We start from the raw sequence: 18,353 nt of genomic DNA, 5'->3' as shown, positions 1-18,353 counted from the left end.
CTATTGATTATGTGGATTACTTTCATGGTCTTTATATCAAAATATTCTTTAAAACTTATCTAATATGCCATCCAACTCTATAATTTTATGTTGTTCTTCTCTGGTTTACATTGTAACATTAGATTTACTCGTTGTATATTATTATTTCTCCAATCACTCATATCATTCCTAAATGATAAAGTGAAACCTCTTTAATATTTTTTTGACAAGGGATGCAAGCGCCAAAGTTCCTACCTTTAGTGTGATATACTTTGGGGTAAGAGTTGAGTGAAATTGTACATGTAAAAGTTTGAGATGGCTATTATTTGACAATGTCTAAAAAGGGTGGTGATAATGGTTACCATTGTGCTACTATGCATAAAATGAGGAGCATTTAACTTATTTGATGACAATTAATTTTCAAGATTGATTTGAAAATTTTGAAAAATAGTGAATAATCTAAAGATTTGGAGTGATTGTAGGCTTTTGTCTCTTGGTTTTGTATGTTTTTAAATAGTTCATTCAACCTCCAAGAAAATCCTCCTCTAGTTTATGATTTGAATTATTAAATATACATAAACTATCGGTGATCTTTTCTTCTTTAGATTTTTTTAATCTTAGATTCTACAAACTTGGTAAATAATATAGTGTTCTTGGTAGATAAAAAAGTTATTTATTGAAAGCAAATTATCTTTAATGAAGAAAATATAAATCAAGACATCATGAAGAATAGCTAACTTAAAATAAATCATTCTTAAGAATATCTTAACACTAAGGAAAAAGATTGTTCATAATTTTTCAAAAGTGGTATAGAACAGCATTACCTAACTAAACATTTAGGAAGAATATAAAGAATGTAAGCAAGCAACACAACTATATCTTTTATTAATAAATTTTTAAAACTAATTATTTATAAAGTATTGTAATATTGACTACAGACATTGGCCAATATTAATGAGGGATCCTTTTCATTACAATCTTCCATATTAATTATGCATCTTAAGCGCTTACCTACCATAATGCAATAAAATGCCTTGTTTCATTACTTGAGCAATGAACTTTTTTTAAGTTCAATCTCTATGTAAAACTAATTTAGTACCACCACCTTCAAATTTGAAATATGAAAGGATTTTTGTAACCTAATAATGTATAAACTTATACAATCACATATAAATAACCTTAGTTTTTTAACCTTGTTCATAAATTTTTGCACCCAAATATTGCAAACATGTGTTGGGTTCAACAAAATTTAGAAACACATCTCAGATATTTATAATCAAATTAAGAACCACAAAGGAAAAATATTATAATATTTACTACTTGAAATTTGACCTAATTTTTGTATGGAAAATTTCATCTAATTTATGTTATCACAAATTTCACAATTAATTCTAAAGATTGTACAACACTATATTTTAATTTTAGTTATTTGAAATCAGAAGATAATAGAAAATAAGATTCATTAAATTGTCTAAATTACAATTCTTAATAACATGCCACAAAACTATGTACATGGGAGGTGTATGGGCCGATGAATGCTTCAGTAATTTGTATGCAACACATTAGTGTTGCCAGGACCTTAACATTATTTTCGATGCACAACTTACAACTAGCAAGAAACAAGACATATTCCTTGGTGGATTCTTTGGGTTGAACAAAATGCAATAAACTAGATGATAGGAAAATTCACTCTAGACACTATAAATTGGTGGGCAGAAAGTAGTGAAAATTTGCTTGGCATAAGTCTAGAACAACAAAGGACAGGCTTTTGTCACAGTAGCAGTTGACTATTTTTTGCCTCTTGAAATTAAAGTTGAATATGGGTCAAGATCCACATTATCCACTATTGTTTTCCTTTCTTTCAGCAAGAAGGCACTCTATAATGTGTGAGGCTTTTTAGGAAAGGAAAAATAAAAGAGTCAATGGAGGGCGTATAAATGTTGTTTCATATGCTTTAAAATATATAAAAGAGTCAACGGAGGGCGTACAAACGTTGTTTCATATGCTTTAAAATATTTTTATAGATTTTCATTGTCTTATAATTTCATTTCTTCATATTGTAAAGAGTTGATATGTCAAAGATGTTTCAAGCAATTGTTTTGGATGATACATTAAAAAAAACTATAAGTGGGAGAAGAAATTGGTGTTCAAGAAATGGATGGGAGAATGTGATTGTGAGATTGAAGAATGATTTTGCAAGGTTGAAAATAAATTCTAAATCTAGTAAGGCTTTTCAATATGATCCTCTCAATTACTCTCTCATTTTTCATGATAATTGTACAAGTTATGACAAGTATTTTACCCATCAGCATACTGGTAAAGAAATTTGGAATGCAAAAGGATCAAACTTGATGGTGCAATGGGCATGGCATAGACATGGAGTTGTACTAATACCAACAAGGTTGGGGGCTATTCCTTTGTTGTAAGAGTGTTATAAGAGTGTTGGAAAACTATTTATTTCTGAGAGAGTGTTTTCTTAAAAAGTGGAAGTAGTCATGAGAGATTTTTCTTAGAATAATTCCATTGACAATAATAAAATTGACAAAGATTCTCATTTTTAAAAAAATTAGAAGTAGACTAAATGGCACCCAATTCCCTAGGAAGGTTAATTCAAGCGGTTTGATGTTCTAGATGCTAGTGCTCTATGAGGTGGCAGATTCGCTTCATCTCGAGCGTAATTTTTGCTTCATTTGCCTAAATATTTATGCACATTTTTGTTTTAGAAATTCAGTGTCTAAATTCTAGAAAATTGGATGAAATTCTTTGCTTGGGGGTTTAGGAGCTTGTGACAAGTTTAGAGTTGTTTTGATCCACTTTTGAACCCTACTTTAACCTCGTTTGTTCTACTTTAAATTGTTGTTTTGTATATTTGTCAACAAATTGGAAAAAACTTGTGTTATCATCAAGATTTAGCTTATTATCTTGTTTGATTCATTGTAACAACAACCTTTTTAGAATAGGCTTAACTTTTGGACATTTTATTGAGTTCTTTTTGATGTGAGATCCTTGTTTTCTGAGGATTGATGCATAGTATAGTAGTGGTGATTTCGGCGTTGATTTGTTGATAGAGGGTAAATTGTCTTGTTCATTTTTAATGTGGCACCAATTTATAATTTGGTCTCTTGAAATATGGACCATTTGTCATTTTCTAAATATTAAAGATGAGTTGAAGCTCTATTCTAGTTGACTATTTTTAGACAATGTTAAAGATTAATCCAAAGGAGTTTTTGCTAGAGGAATGTTTCTTGATAATTTTAGTAAGTGTTGCCCAACTTCAGAGTAGCTTCTCCATGAGAATCTTTTCTGATGAACCTTCTAAAAAAAATTTATAATTGTAATGCTAGAAATTATGTAATTTTGACTCAAATAAATGATTTTTTTCATTGTTGTAGCCAATGATAATTCAGAAAAATCATATTTATATATTATGAACAATAAATATTAAAGACTAAGTATTTTTTCTTGAGAAAAGAAAATTTAATACTTTGCTTTGATTGGTCTATTGACTAGTAAAAAAAGAAATTAGCCTTAAACGATTCCATAAGTTACTGTGATAGGAACTAATAATTCAAAATTGTAAAAATCTTATTATTGTTAAATATATTTGTGCTACACTAAAATATTAGATGAGAAGTACATTTCAGAAAAAATTGCAAAAAATAATATAATAGATAAAAAGAAAAAAAAATGTATAAAAAATAATAGCCCAAGTCAAGATGCTCCTTGCCTTCACATATCATGACTATTGGGAGAATCAATGTGCTTATTTACAACCCTTAGAAATTGAAAGACAAATATGAATTAAGATAAAAAAAGAATGCCTTTAGTATCAATTAAAGAAAATCAAACCTATATTGGATCACCTCTTTAATGAATTTAACTACACATCATTGATATTGACAATGAATAGAGACTCCAAAAGAATCTCAAATTCATCTTACAAAATGATAAAATTTGTCAACTTTCATATGAGCAAATCTATTTTCTCGTTCTAATTCATTGTCACAAAGTGTAAAAAATTAAATTTTACTACATATTGAACTAAACTACCCTATAAATGTTGGAGATCTATTAAACAATGAAATAAAAAAGAATGTCTTAATCTCACTTAAAGAAACCAAGTGTACATTTGATCACCTCTTTGTCCCTGCCTTATAGGAGTAGAAATTAGATTTTCAAATGATAATATTTAAAACTATTATATATATTCTAAGAATTATTTTATTGTTGAGTATGTAAAATCTTGTGATCTATAAAATTTTTATGGTAGATTGAAGCAATTAATTATTAGTCTCAAATGTATCATATTCTTATTTATATATTTATTTTAAATTTTAAATTCATTTGTATTTATTAAAATATGTATTTTATCTTTTCATTCTAATTCTTAGTATTTTTTAATTATCATTTCTAATAAAAAAATAAAAAATAAAATTCTCCTAAAAGTTAGTAAATTGAAACATTTGATTTATCAAGTATTTAAAAAGAAATTTGATTTGTTAAGTATTTAAAAATAAATTACAAATAATTCTTAAATTTGAACAAAACAATAAGATGAATGTCCTATTTAAAAAAATATTTTTATATTAAATTTTATTTAATTTATTTGACTTTTTCTTTTGTATATCATTTGTTGGTCATTACAATGAGCTTTTGTTAGTTTTATCATTTATGCCCCAAGGAAATCTAGGGTTTCATTGCCTTCCATTACTTTTTTTCAAACCAATTTACATTTGGTTTCAATGCATTACTCACAACTCAAATTGATTTCTATATACACATCAAGCTATGATTCATGGGTTTATTTATATTTAGATTTACAGATATATCAATATCAAAACAAAATGGAAAAGTCAACCCGTTTGTGTTCTTAGCTCAACTCAAATGCTCTTTAGCTTGATCTAGTGATCTAGTGCAATGTTTTAGACAAAAATTATTGAACAGAGTTTTATTTTAATTTTACTGAGTCCAACTATCAATTTTTAAATTGAATTATTTTTTTAACCATATTTTAAAGCCAAAAAACCCACCAAAAATTCTATCAAACCACGCCCTACAAAATCCAAGTAAAATTTTCTAAATTCTACATATGAAGATTTATTTTTCATTTCTTCCTTTTATCTATTACAAGGATCAGGTCTGCATTTTTTGGGGGTTGGAGGTTTGAAAAATCCTCATTCTAAATTTTGTAGTTTTGGGATGACTTTGTTTTTTTTGTGGAGAAACATCTAAGAATTTTGATTAGTAAAACTTGTGGGTTTAGCATGATCTACACATCTCTTGCATTGGCTTTGATGTTATCAATCGAAATCTAGTTGTAGTCTTTAGCTCAACTCTAAGCAGCTGTCGCACCCCAATATTCTTGTCTTCAACATTTGGTCTGTGATTATACAAACATAAATCTTTCAAATTGAGTCTAAAATGTTGCTAACATTAATTACCGACAACAACCTCAAATGAACATATAAATTGGACTAGAACCAATAAATCTAATTAAGAAATGTTGTGCTTGTTCATTGTAAATTCTGATGCTCTATACTGACTGCTCTCTCGCTAAGGCATTTAACTCTTCATTAAATAACTCTGCATCCACATGTCATTTGATAGGATTTTTTTTCTTATTTTTATTTTGTCTAAAAATTCTTGAAACCCCAACAAAATTCTTAGCAGTCAATCACAAAATTAGAAAAACAACAGAAAAAAAAATTAAATTAAATAAATTCATGACAAACCTTAGCTTTCAAGTTTTATTTGGATCCCAGAAATTAATGTATTCGGGCATCTTGGAACATTAGTTCCCTCCCTTATACATAAGGCAGGGACTAACAAATAAAACTACACATCATTGATCTTAACAATAAATTAAACATCTAAAAGAATCTCAAATTTCTCTCAAGAAAGGACAAAATATGTTAAATTTCATAAGACAAATCACCTTTTTCATTGTAATCCATTTGTAGAGGTCTACAAAATCAATTTGTACCACTTACTAAACTAAATTACCCTTCAAATGATGGACATTAATTGAACCGTGATAAAAAGTAATATCTCAGCCTCACTTTTAGAGACCAAGTCTACGTTAGATCACATCTTTAATGGATAGAACTATACATCATTGATCTAGACAATGAATAAAGACTCCTAATGAACCTCAAATTTCTCTAAAAATGACAAAATGTGTCAAATTGACTTTCAGCACATACCAAACTAAATGACCTTATAAATTATGCACACTCTTTAGAGCGAGAGAAAAATATATGGATTTATCTCATCTAAAGAGACCAAATCCAAATGAGATCACCTCCTTAATGAATAGAACTACACATTGTTGATTGTGACAATAAATGATGTCTCCAAAAGAACCTTAAATTTCTCTTTAAAATGTCAAAATATGTTAAATTTTGTAATAGTCAAATAACTTTCCTCATTCTAATGCATTGTCCCAAAGTCTACACAATCAAGTTTTACCAAGTACTAAGCTAAATTACCCTATGTATGATGAACACCCATTAAAGTGAGACAAAAAACAATGTCTTAATCCCACTTAAAGAAATTGATCTACTTAAGATCACCTCTTTAATCCATAAAACTACAAATCATTTATCAAGTGACAATGTATGATGAAATTTAAAGAACCTCAAATTTCTCTTTAAAATGATAGAATATGTCAAATTGACTTTTAGCATACACTAAACCAAATTACCCTATAAATAATGGACACCTTTTGAAGTGAGACAAAAACAAATGTCTTAGTCTCACTTAAAGGGACCAAGTCTACATTAGATCATTTCTTTAATGAATGTAACTACACAACATTGATCTTGACACCAAACAATGTCTCCGAAAGAACATTGTATTTCTCTTAAAAGATGAAAAAATATGTCAAATTTCATAATAGTCAAATCATTTTTCTGATTGTATAATTTGTTGCAAAGTCTACAAAATTGACTTTACCACACACTCATCTAAATTACCCTATAAATGATGAACACTTATGAAAGTGAAATAAAACTAAATATCATAATATATCACTTCAAGATACCCGGCTACATTCAATCACCTCTTTAATGATTCTAGAACTACACATAATTGATCTTGCCAATATTTGAAGAGTCACAAAGGACCCCAAATTTCTCTTTGAACAAGAGCTCTGAAGAGCTACAGTCCCTCCTTGAGAAAGAAAGGAGAAGCATGGGAAATTGTTGTAATCATTTGCAAAGGAGAAAATTCAATAGAGATATATGTTTATATAGTAAAATCAAAAGTGATAACTGCAATATTCATGATTGTGAGATATATATCTACGTACTAAAAACAAAAGTGATATGTCTATATAGTAAAAACAAAAGTGATAATTGTACAATATTCATGATTGTTGTGTTTTCAAAAACCTATCCTCATTGTGAAAATAAAAATAAAAATTCTTTAAAAGATTTTTTCAAATAATTTAAAATAATAGTAAAGATTCTTTAAACATTAGAAATCAGATTTTTTTACTATGCTCAGTTTTTAAGACAAACTAGTACCAAATGTATTCAAGGGAGAACATCTCTCTCTCTCTCTCTCTCTCTCTCTCTCTCTCTCTCTCTCTCTCTCTCTCTCTCTCTCTCTCTCTCTCTGTGTGTGTGTGTGTGTGTGTGTGTGTGTAAACTTGTCACATGATAAGTTTTCTCCTATTTGTCAAAAAAAAAAATTATAACTTTTAATAATATAAGATTCATAATTTATAAAAATAAAATTAACATTATTTCTAATTTCAATTATCACTACATAATTTATTTTTGAATTCCTTTAATAAAATACAAGAAGGATGGACTAATACAGATAGAAAGAATGACACATATTTTGTTATGTGGCACTTGTATATAATAATATTAAAAGTGCTAAAAGCACTAAGAATAAAAATTTCTCAAAGCATCATGATACTAGAAAACAATTTAGAACCATAATAATAAGAAGTAAAGTCGTCTCACATTAGAATCTTAACCTATTATTTATGAATAAAGTCTACCAAAAAGTTAACTTTGTTAATTCATTAGAAAACATCCAATATGAACTTCCACAATTTGATTTCAATGCAAAAATCTCAAAATTTCATTTCAATTCAAGCTATTGCTCAATGCCATAAACATATACAAATTTAATTTCACTAAACTAACAAAAGTATAGACCTCCAAAGATATATATATATATATATATATATATATATATATATATATATATATATATATATATATATATATATATATATATATATATATATATATATATATATATATATATATATATATATATATATATATATATATATATATCAAAATCTACTATCTTATTTAGTACAATCAAAATCTCATGTCTAGCCTTACTTCACTACTATAGGAAACTAAACCAAAAGACAAAGAGGCTGCAATAAAAACATCCTTAATTTCATGGTCAAATCCCTAACCTATGGTAAAACCTCATTCTTAGTAATATAATCAAATTATCCATATTAGAGTAATCGAACGCTACTAGAATTCATAATCAATTGGACATTAGCAATTTGGAGACTCTTTTGATGATGATTATTGATGAAATATAAGTTTAACTCTTTGCAGAACAATTGAGTGAATATCCTCATAGATCATTAATATCATTTTCCTGTAAAGATAGTTCTACAAGATTCCTTCATATGAAAACATAAAACAAGATGACACTAGTGAGATAATACTAGAAATTAAATTGAAGAAAAAACTATGCATACACTTCAAACTAATATATTACTTGACATTTTTCTTATCTGTTCATAATTGATTTTCGCTATTTATTCAAAAGTATTGTGCTTTTGTGTCCTTTAGATTTTCTTGTACTCCTTTGCCTTTCCTGGTGATGAGCACTCTATTTTTTTTTAAAAACAATTGTTCATATGATCAATTCTCTACTAAAGCTATTGATTTTCTATGTCCAACCTGATTTGAATGTTTAAAAATAAGTGGCTCAAGTTCAATTGTTCTCTCCTAATGTAGGCCCAAGCATCCTTGGAGTTTCGATTGTAACTACCTTAGCTTTCTTAAGTTGATTCTATTTTGGGCCTATTTGTAAGGCTATCACCCAATTTTGGATCTTTGTTAAATCAAAACTACAACATTGGAATGGAATAAAACTTATTAAAAATTAGCAGTTTGGTGATCAGCTTCCCTAATCTATCCTCTTCAAGAAACTCTGGGAATGATTGAGATCTCAGCTTGGTGGGACAGTCATTCAAGTTTCACAGTCAAACTTATGCTTGGAGAGGAAAACTTTAGTTGTTGTGGAACTATACAAAACAGAGAAAAGAAGAACATGTGTCCTGCATGCACATTGCACATGCCACTAGAATTCTACAATAGACACCTTACAGAGGAATGCCAATTGTCACAATTTTTTTTCATGTTAATTTTGTGATGGAGAAAATGAAAAATACTACCAGGAAAAATGGGGGGCGCCAATGAGAAAAGAGAAACTAAGTTTCAAAAATTCATTTCAATAAAAAACATTCCATCAACCTTAAAATAAAAGAATTTTCACGATGTCCAAAGCACTGCTTAATAACAAATGAGACAATTGAAAGCTATAGTCTCCGCCTATTTATAGGCAGAGCTAATAAATGAATGAATGTTTTAAATAACATTCACGACATCAAACAACCTATATGATCCATTCACACTCAACAAACTAAAAGGCAAACAAAACATGAAACAAAAGGCCCCTACCAACTAGTTATATTTTTCTTTAAAAACAATATTTCAAATCTCATAGGACTCAAAACACTTTTTCCATTCTACTCCATTGTCCCAATCTCTACAAAATAGACTTTCCCCACTTATGAAACCAAATTACCCTATAAATGATGAACACCCATTAAAGTGGGGACACATCAATAAGGCCAAAAGAACAATAAGAGGAAAGGAGCATCTTAAAAGCCATACTATAGACAAGGTCACCTTAATAGGAAAAAAAGTGTGTGCTGCCTCAAAGTGTCCCAATAATGTAAGGAAGTGGGGGCCAAATGAGTGTCACTTTCACTTTTCCATAAGGAAAAAGAAAATAACGTGCAAATGGAACTTTCAATGTCAAGCACGTGAAGACTCCATTTTCCCACTATGAATGCTACTGCCGTCCAACGACGTACGGAAACGCACGGTACCGTAACTTTCAGTACGGAAATAAACTGTCGACCTCAACAAACAAAACGGAACCCGTTTTCCAAGTGCCCCAATGGGCCCCACCAAGTAGCATTTTGATTTTGAAAATTTACTTTTGCAAGATTTTATTGTTAATCAGATTCCTACTATAATTTAATAATAATACTTATTTCATTGTTTCTCTTATGTAAAATTTTTTATTTGTTTTATTGAATACATAAAAATTTAAAATATCATTGAGATTAAAGTAGTATACGAGCCAAGCCTAACACACATGGTGGGGTCTTCTCCCTCTTTCAATGAGAGTTGTTCTTATTGTTTAGGCTAGTTTTCTACTATTGTGTAAGATCTAGGAAGATTTGTATGTAAGTATCAAAAGAGTCTATATTCTAAATTACGATTTAATATTTAAAAATTATAGGAAAATTAAAATACAATAATGTTATGATTTTTGTATGTAATCATTAATACTAAAGTTTGTCTTGTCATAGAGACTTTTGATCTTGGCTAGACATCTCATAGATTTTGGTGGGTGTGATCTAATATGCATCTAACCTTTTATAAATGTGTACTTTCAATAATATTTAAAAGAATCTTACTATCTGTTCGTCAAAAAGTAGTTTATAAGATGAAGAGTAAGTAAAAGTTCTAGTTTGTTGACATGTTTACCAAGAATTTACAAGTTTCGTAAATTTATTACGATATTAGATAATTTGTAATGAGTGATGATAAAAAAGATTGAAATTTTTCTCAATATTAATCTTTGAATGATAAATCTTAACTTTTAAATTGTGAATTTCAAATTTTTGAAACCTTGATTTTTTAATAGTAAAACATGAATTTGAATCAAACTATTGTCAACACGAGCATCATAGAGAGTGAAAGCAACACAACTTTTTAAAGGAGGAATACATCACTCAAGCAACCTCAACCACACCACTATACATCCAATGTGGTGGTTATTTCTATGTTTCTCATGTTTACAAAACATATCCTAGGTTGTGCACGCAAATTTAACACATTTCAAATTTTATGCTTTCAATGATTTGATAACTAGAGACAAATTAATGTTCAAATATTAGGGGTTAATTTGGTGGTTTCAGTTGTAGTATCAATCATTGAATGAGTCTCTGATGAGGATTGAATTTGGCTAAAACTAGATCTTTATAGTAACTCCAAAATAACATCAAATGATCTCAAATGTATACTATATTTGCTTCATCATTGTCCCAATTAACCATCGACATTATAGAAAAACATTCACCTACTTGAAAGAGATATAGTTTCTATAATTGAACCTTCAAAATAAACGAATAAATTGTTCTTACCTTTTGAATGCCAAGATAATGATTTGCTACCAATTATAATGATTTTTTTTGAAGAAGAATATAATGGGAAATATAGTATAAAAAATTGACAATGATAAGTCACTATGAGAGAGTTATGTTCAATAATCTTTAAAATAATACCATAATAAAGTAGCCTATATATATAGTACACACACATATTAGCATAATAAGATTTGTAATAGTACATTTTATTCATCAAATGAATGGATATTTTAGCTAGAACTTATTGGAACTACACTAGTTCACTGAGTGCACTAATCATAGGATAAATATTGGAGTGTACTATACATTTTGATAAATTTACATATCAATCACACATAATACCCTATGAAGCCAAGGGATGGGTAGAAGTGGACATATTTGGTTTGAAACACTAAGCTTGATAGATGATAGTTCATGCTTTGAGACATCCTTATTGTTGTAAACTGTCTCTAGACTTGTAAAAATGCTATATAATATATTTTTAGGTTATTTCCATTTTTGTAGGTAAGCAAGGGTAGAATCACACAATAGATTGGTATATACACTATTTTGAATGGATATATATGTTATCCACTCCCTTAAGCAACCTTAACCATTACACTAGATGTAATGCCTACCCCTAGTTTACTTTTCAATTATTATTGCCGAACTCTTTTAAGCTAGCTTTATTATTATATTTGATGATTAGTAGTATTTGTTTTCCAGATTGTTGGATATTATTTCTTGCTCAGTTGATTATATGATGAGATTACTTGGTATTAGTTATTTCATGTATGCATGATTATTCCTTGATGATAAGGATTGCTTATAGTTATTTCAGATATTTCATGATGTTAGTTAGATAGTTTATTTATATGTGTTTTCTATGAATACTTACCCCATACTTGCATGTGTATGGTGTACCTATATGTTTTATTTTATTTATGATGTTTCTGATATGGTCGAAGGAGGGAGTCATAGTCACCTACTAGTCAGGATCTACACAATATACCACTTCCTACCATTGCTTGTTTAGTTTAAAATATATGTGTATGTACATGCATGGATTTTATGTAGATTATAGGTATCGGGCATTGACTTCCCTAAATTGCTAGGATGAGCGTACCCTATCACAATATCTCAAAGGTAAGAGACGACAGATAATTCTTAAGTCTAAATCCTATCCTTAAACCATTTGTCCTAAAAACTAGGGCAAGAATCTGAGTTCTCTACCTTTTGAATTCGTCAAGTGATGCAAATTCGTGATTATAACCCTTGAATTAGATCTAGTTTTATGTACTTTATCATGGGTTTTATTTTTAGCCTTGTGGGTCTATGATTATTTACTGTTATAATTTAATCAAATTAAAAGAATTATAAATTATTTAATTTAATGGAAATTTTATAAAGAAAATTTAATATTTAATTATATTTAATTAATTGATAAATTAATTAAATAAAAGAATTAAATTTAAAGATAAAGTTATAATTCTAATTTTGGAGTGTAATAATATTTATTTAATTTAATAATAATATATTTAGTAGATCATTTGTAGATAAATGCTAAATATTATTATTACTTAAATTAATAAATATTTCTATAAAAAATGCTTCAAAAATTAATTAAAGAGAGAAAGCAAATTAATTTTATAAAGTTATTTTAAATTGCAAAAAGTGCGCATGAAAATGTAAAAGATTTTTATAAAATATTAAAAGAAAATGATTAGTAAGTTCCCTCACATGATTGCACAATCAGAGCCCCAAATTAGGGAAGAATTCTTTATCAAAGATATAGAGCTCATTTTTCAAGGACCAGGTTTTGGAGAAGTGATTTTCAGGGGAAGAAAGTTTTTAGGAGAAAGGGGTTTTCTCGTGTTCTTTGTGGGATTGTGTGTTTGTGTGTTAGCATCAAATTCAAGTAGAATCTTGTCATTAATTTACACAATAAGATTTCCATCTTCTGTTTGCTTCATGTTTGGATAGATTTGATCTTGGATAATTGTAGATTTGTTTGATATCATTGATGAAACTCTGTTGTGAATCTTAATTTACATTTGTATCAAAGTTATCTGTGTTTGAGGAATGGATTTTTCGAAACCCTTGTTCATTTAGATTTTAAACAGATGGGTTTTGAATTAAAAATCAAATTTTAAAATGTAAATTCGAATCCTTTTTCTAGGTTTCCCTATCAAAGTAATTGAACACATTTTTATTTAAAAAAATTATTATGAGGGGGCATTTTTTAAATTTTTATTAAACAGAAAAAAAAAATTTAAAAATATATATTGGTGAGGGGGGGCCACCAACCCCCCACCCACCCCTTACCTCTTTCCTCCCATTGCACGATAGACTTTGCTATCGTGATAGTAGGTACTATCGTACACAGTACTCTGCTATCACAACAGTAGAGCTACCCATAATAGACTTTTCAGGCTAGGCCGGTGGGCCTTTAAAGTCGCAGAACTTAGTTTTAATTTTTTATTAAAATTTAATTACTTTCAATTTTAATGTATTTTAATGTTAAGTTATTAAAAAATTTATTTTTATTTTAGTTTAATTAAAATTTAATTATTAATATATTTTCTTTTAATTATTAAAGAATGTCAATTTATGAAGTAGCTTCTTCAAATTTATGTTATTAGCAATTAATTTAATTAATTAATTAATTTGTTTATAGGATGTTAGAAGGAAATTGATTAATGAAATTCATTTTAAATGTTTAATATTGATAAATAATTACTAGTTAATTATTTAATAATTGTTATTTAAATCTAAGCTCCTTATAGAGATGTCAATTTGGTGAGTTAATGATTATTGGGTGATCAAATTTAAAAGTGAATATGGGTTCAATTATATAGGGATTTTAATGAACTTTATCAAATCAAAAACTTGCATTGAAAACTTACAATGAAATGAAATCTCAAATCTTACTGCAAATTCAAACTATGTATTTTCAAAGCCAAACAGAACTATGAAACTACATTTCTTGTTGTATGTGTTCTTAAATGTCAAGTTTGGGGTTGACTTAGAGTGTTGACAAGTTCAGGACATCTACCAGAGGATGGAAATTATTATTTTGGTGATTACATATGTTGTCATGATTTGGTTAATGTATACTTTCTTGGATAAGTCCTATTAGGATGAATGCATTAGTGATGCTTCTATTTTGACCAGTGATTTCAATACTTGTCAGTTGCTTGTTTAAGAACTGATGTGTGGTATGTGGTCTTTTGAGATCTTTTTGCTTTTGTTGAAGCCTAGGGTAGGTTATCTATATGTGATGTTGGGAAGTGGCTTGCAATGTAGGCTGAGGTCCTAAAGAACCTAACTGGTAACCAATTGTAGGTTATTTTAATAAGTGATAACACTACATTAAATGAGAGTAAAATGAACTAATAAGAGTCTTTGTCTTTCCTCACCCATGCCTTGAGTGCTATTGTAGACTAGGATGAGAGTGTAGAGGATGCTTGGTTGTGACCTTTCTTAGTTAGTATGCCTTGTCAATACGAAAGGATACTAGTGCCGCATAGAGTCACTAGGAGACCAAAGTATTAAAAGACTAGCCAGGTAACCTTAGAGTTGGCTCATGCAATGACACTTGCCCACTTGCATAGTAGATTCCCTAAGTGTCTTTGTTTGCCTCTAGGTTTAGATGTCACATGTGTCTTGGTACCTTGAGTTAGATTATTTTCAAGATTTTCCCTTGACCTAGATTTTTTTTTATTGTTTAGCAAAAGTGGACTAGCCACTCAATATATTTTATTTAAAAAATTTGATTCAAAAAATGCTCATTTAGGAAAGAACTAGTAAGAAAACCCAGCATCGGCGCTATATACACATGTTTAAAACATTGATATTTACAACATACTTATATTGATGGTCAAACTTCTAATTACAATATGAAGATAAAACTTCCTCCATTTTTATAATGGATGAAGTTTTGACTTTTGGGATTGTTATCATGGTTGGGACTTGAGACTATCTCCTCAGCATGGTGGGAGTGGACCCTTTTCGGGTTACCACGAAGTTGGGTGGTAGTGTTTTTACTTTGACCATTAAGATCTGTCAATTCGATGTCGTGGCTAGAGTTCTATGTTCTATATTTCCTTTCTTGTGTACTATGATTGATGGTTATACCTATTGTATTGTATTTTATTTAATGGATCTTAAAGAGATGATGTAATATATTTTATGATGTATATTCTTTCATCCTTTCATATCCTATGACTTGTACAGTGGATGATTGTGCATTCTAATTATTTCCAAGTGGCATTCAAGATAATTATATATTATTTAAATGGATCTAAACTTGTAGTTTTTCTTTAATATGGATGTGTTATATATTGGTTTTTGTATTAATTAAACTTAAATGTGATTCAACATCATGGGACCCTTAAGAATTGCAAGTTGTTTTATGGTATGTGTTTATGTGTATGTTATTGCTTCTGCTATTTGATATCTATTGTTGTTATGTTATTATCTTTCAAAATTGTTTGGCAAACTTAGTGAAGCTTTAGGTTAATTTCTTTTGGGTTCCCTGGCGGGGCGTTACACTAGACATCCAGTCTGGTGTTTATTTCTTTATTTCTTGTGTTTACAAAACATATCCTAGTCTGTCCATGCAAATTTAACACATTTCCATTTTTATGATTTCAATGCTTTGATAACTAGAGACAAATTTGTGTTCACGTATTAGGGGTTAATTTGGTGGTTTCAGTTGCACTATCAATCATTGATTGAGACTTTGACTGAGGATTGAATTTGGAAAAAACTAATATTGTACAATAACTCCTCCAAAATAAAATCAAATGATCTCAAATATATACTATATTTTCTTCAACATTGTCTCAATCAACCATCAACATTATAGAAATGCATTCACCTACTTGAAAGAGTATAGTTTCTATAATTGAACCTTCAAAATAAATAAATAAATTGTTCTTACCTTCTCATTGCCAAGATAATGATTTTCTACCAATTATAATGAAATTACTTTTTAAAAGAAGATTCCAATAAGAGATATAGTATAAAAATTTGATAATAATAAGTCACTATGAGAGGGCTACCTTCAACAATCTTTGAAATAATATCATAATCAAGTAGTGGCACAAACACCCACTTACCCACCCACCAGAGAGAGAGAGAGAGAGAGAGAGAGAGAGAGAGAGAGAGAGAGAGAGAGAATAAAGTAGGTTAACAAGATTTGTAATAGTACATTCTATTCATCAAATGCATGGACATTTTAGCTAGAAGCTATTGGAACTACACTAGTTCATCGGGATAAATATTGGATCATATTAATTTGATAAATTTACATATCAATCACATGTGATACCCTATGAAGCCAAGGGATAGGCACATTTGGTTTTAAACACTAAGCTTTATACATGTTAGTTTATGCTTTGAGATATATTTATTGTTGCTAGCCATCTCTAGACTTGTGAAAATGTTATATAATAATTTTTTAGGTTTTTCCCATTATTGTAGGTAAGCAAGGATAGAATCATCCAATAGATTTGTATATACACTATTTTGAATTGATATATATATATTTCTAATGGACCTATTTTTTAATGTATATAATGATAAATATGTTAGATATATTAAATAATGCTTATATTGATTATAAATCCCTTTCAAGAGGATAATAGTGAGAGAACCAAAGAAACTAAGACAATGTCCTTAAATATCATCATGTAAAAGTGAAAATCACCTCAACATTCACAAGATCTAGTGGTAATAGTAGAGTAGGAGGAGGAAGATCCTAATGAATCTTTGAATAGTCATTTTGATCCTAGTAAGGGGACTAAAGATACCAACATTGGCAACATAACTATATAGAGGGTAGAGGGAGGAAAAATTAATAAGGCTTAAGAGGAGACCAACATTAAAATTTCTAGTGGGGGGAGATGGTGAGTGGAAGTGCGTGTGGGAGAAGTGTTTGAGTGAGAATTTGAATTTGAATTCCTCTATACCGAGTGAGCGATCTGTGTCAGCTGGAGATTCCCCTATTGAATTTGGGGATGCTGATGATGGCAAGCTTTTGGAGGACTTGGGGAGGGGGGCCCAAGCAGATATAAAAATGGTCCCACTTATTTGGGGTACACCCTACTAGCAAGTCTACTTTCCCACTAGTTAAGGATATATCTGTGAGGGATAAATGTATGTACTCAATTGAAATCCCTGATCAAATTATTGACAAAAATATTTCTTGTATGGACATGACTCAAGTTGGGAGATTCATTGGGGCCAAACCCAATATTGAAGATGTGTGGGCCTTTGTTCATAAAAAATGGATTTTGAAAGGTCAAGTTGACATTTCAGCAATGGCTAAAGGGTGTCTCTCCTTTTGTTTTTCTTGTGAGGAGGATAAGCGAGATATCCTCTGTAGTAGTCTTTGGGTTATAGGAAGGCATACCTTGTTGTTATAGAAATGGACCCCCAACCTTTACTCTTTAGATCATTCTGCTATTTAAGCCCCTATTTGGGTTAGACTACCTAGTCTCCCTCTTGAGTTCTGGGTGGAAGATGTGTTCAAGGGCATTGCTAATACTTTTGGGGAGCTCCTCTCTTTAGATCCTGTGACTGTTTCTAAGAGGAGACTGAACTTTGCCAGATTTTGTGTTGGAGTGTCAAGAGGTGTGGATTTTCCTAAATCTATATCTTTAAAAGCTAAACTTGGTATTTGGGACCAACGGATTGAATTTGAGTCTATTCCTTTTGCTTGCTTTCATTGAAAGAAAGCTAGTCACTGGGCTAAGAAATGTCCTTCTCTGAAAGGAAAGGCTAAGAAGGTCAAGAAAGTGTGGGTGAGAAAGGAACTCTCTAAGGGTGAGGAGATAGATTTAGATGAGTCTGCCTCCCCAAATGAATAGTCTACGAGTTTAGATGGCGGTGTGGT

This window comes from Cupressus sempervirens, chromosome 6, assembly GCF_028749045.1.
Source record: "Cupressus sempervirens isolate cs-2001-9-10 chromosome 6, ASM2874904v1, whole genome shotgun sequence".
Taxonomy (NCBI): domain Eukaryota; kingdom Viridiplantae; phylum Streptophyta; class Pinopsida; order Cupressales; family Cupressaceae; genus Cupressus; species Cupressus sempervirens.
Note: the sequence above shows the minus strand (reverse complement) of the source record.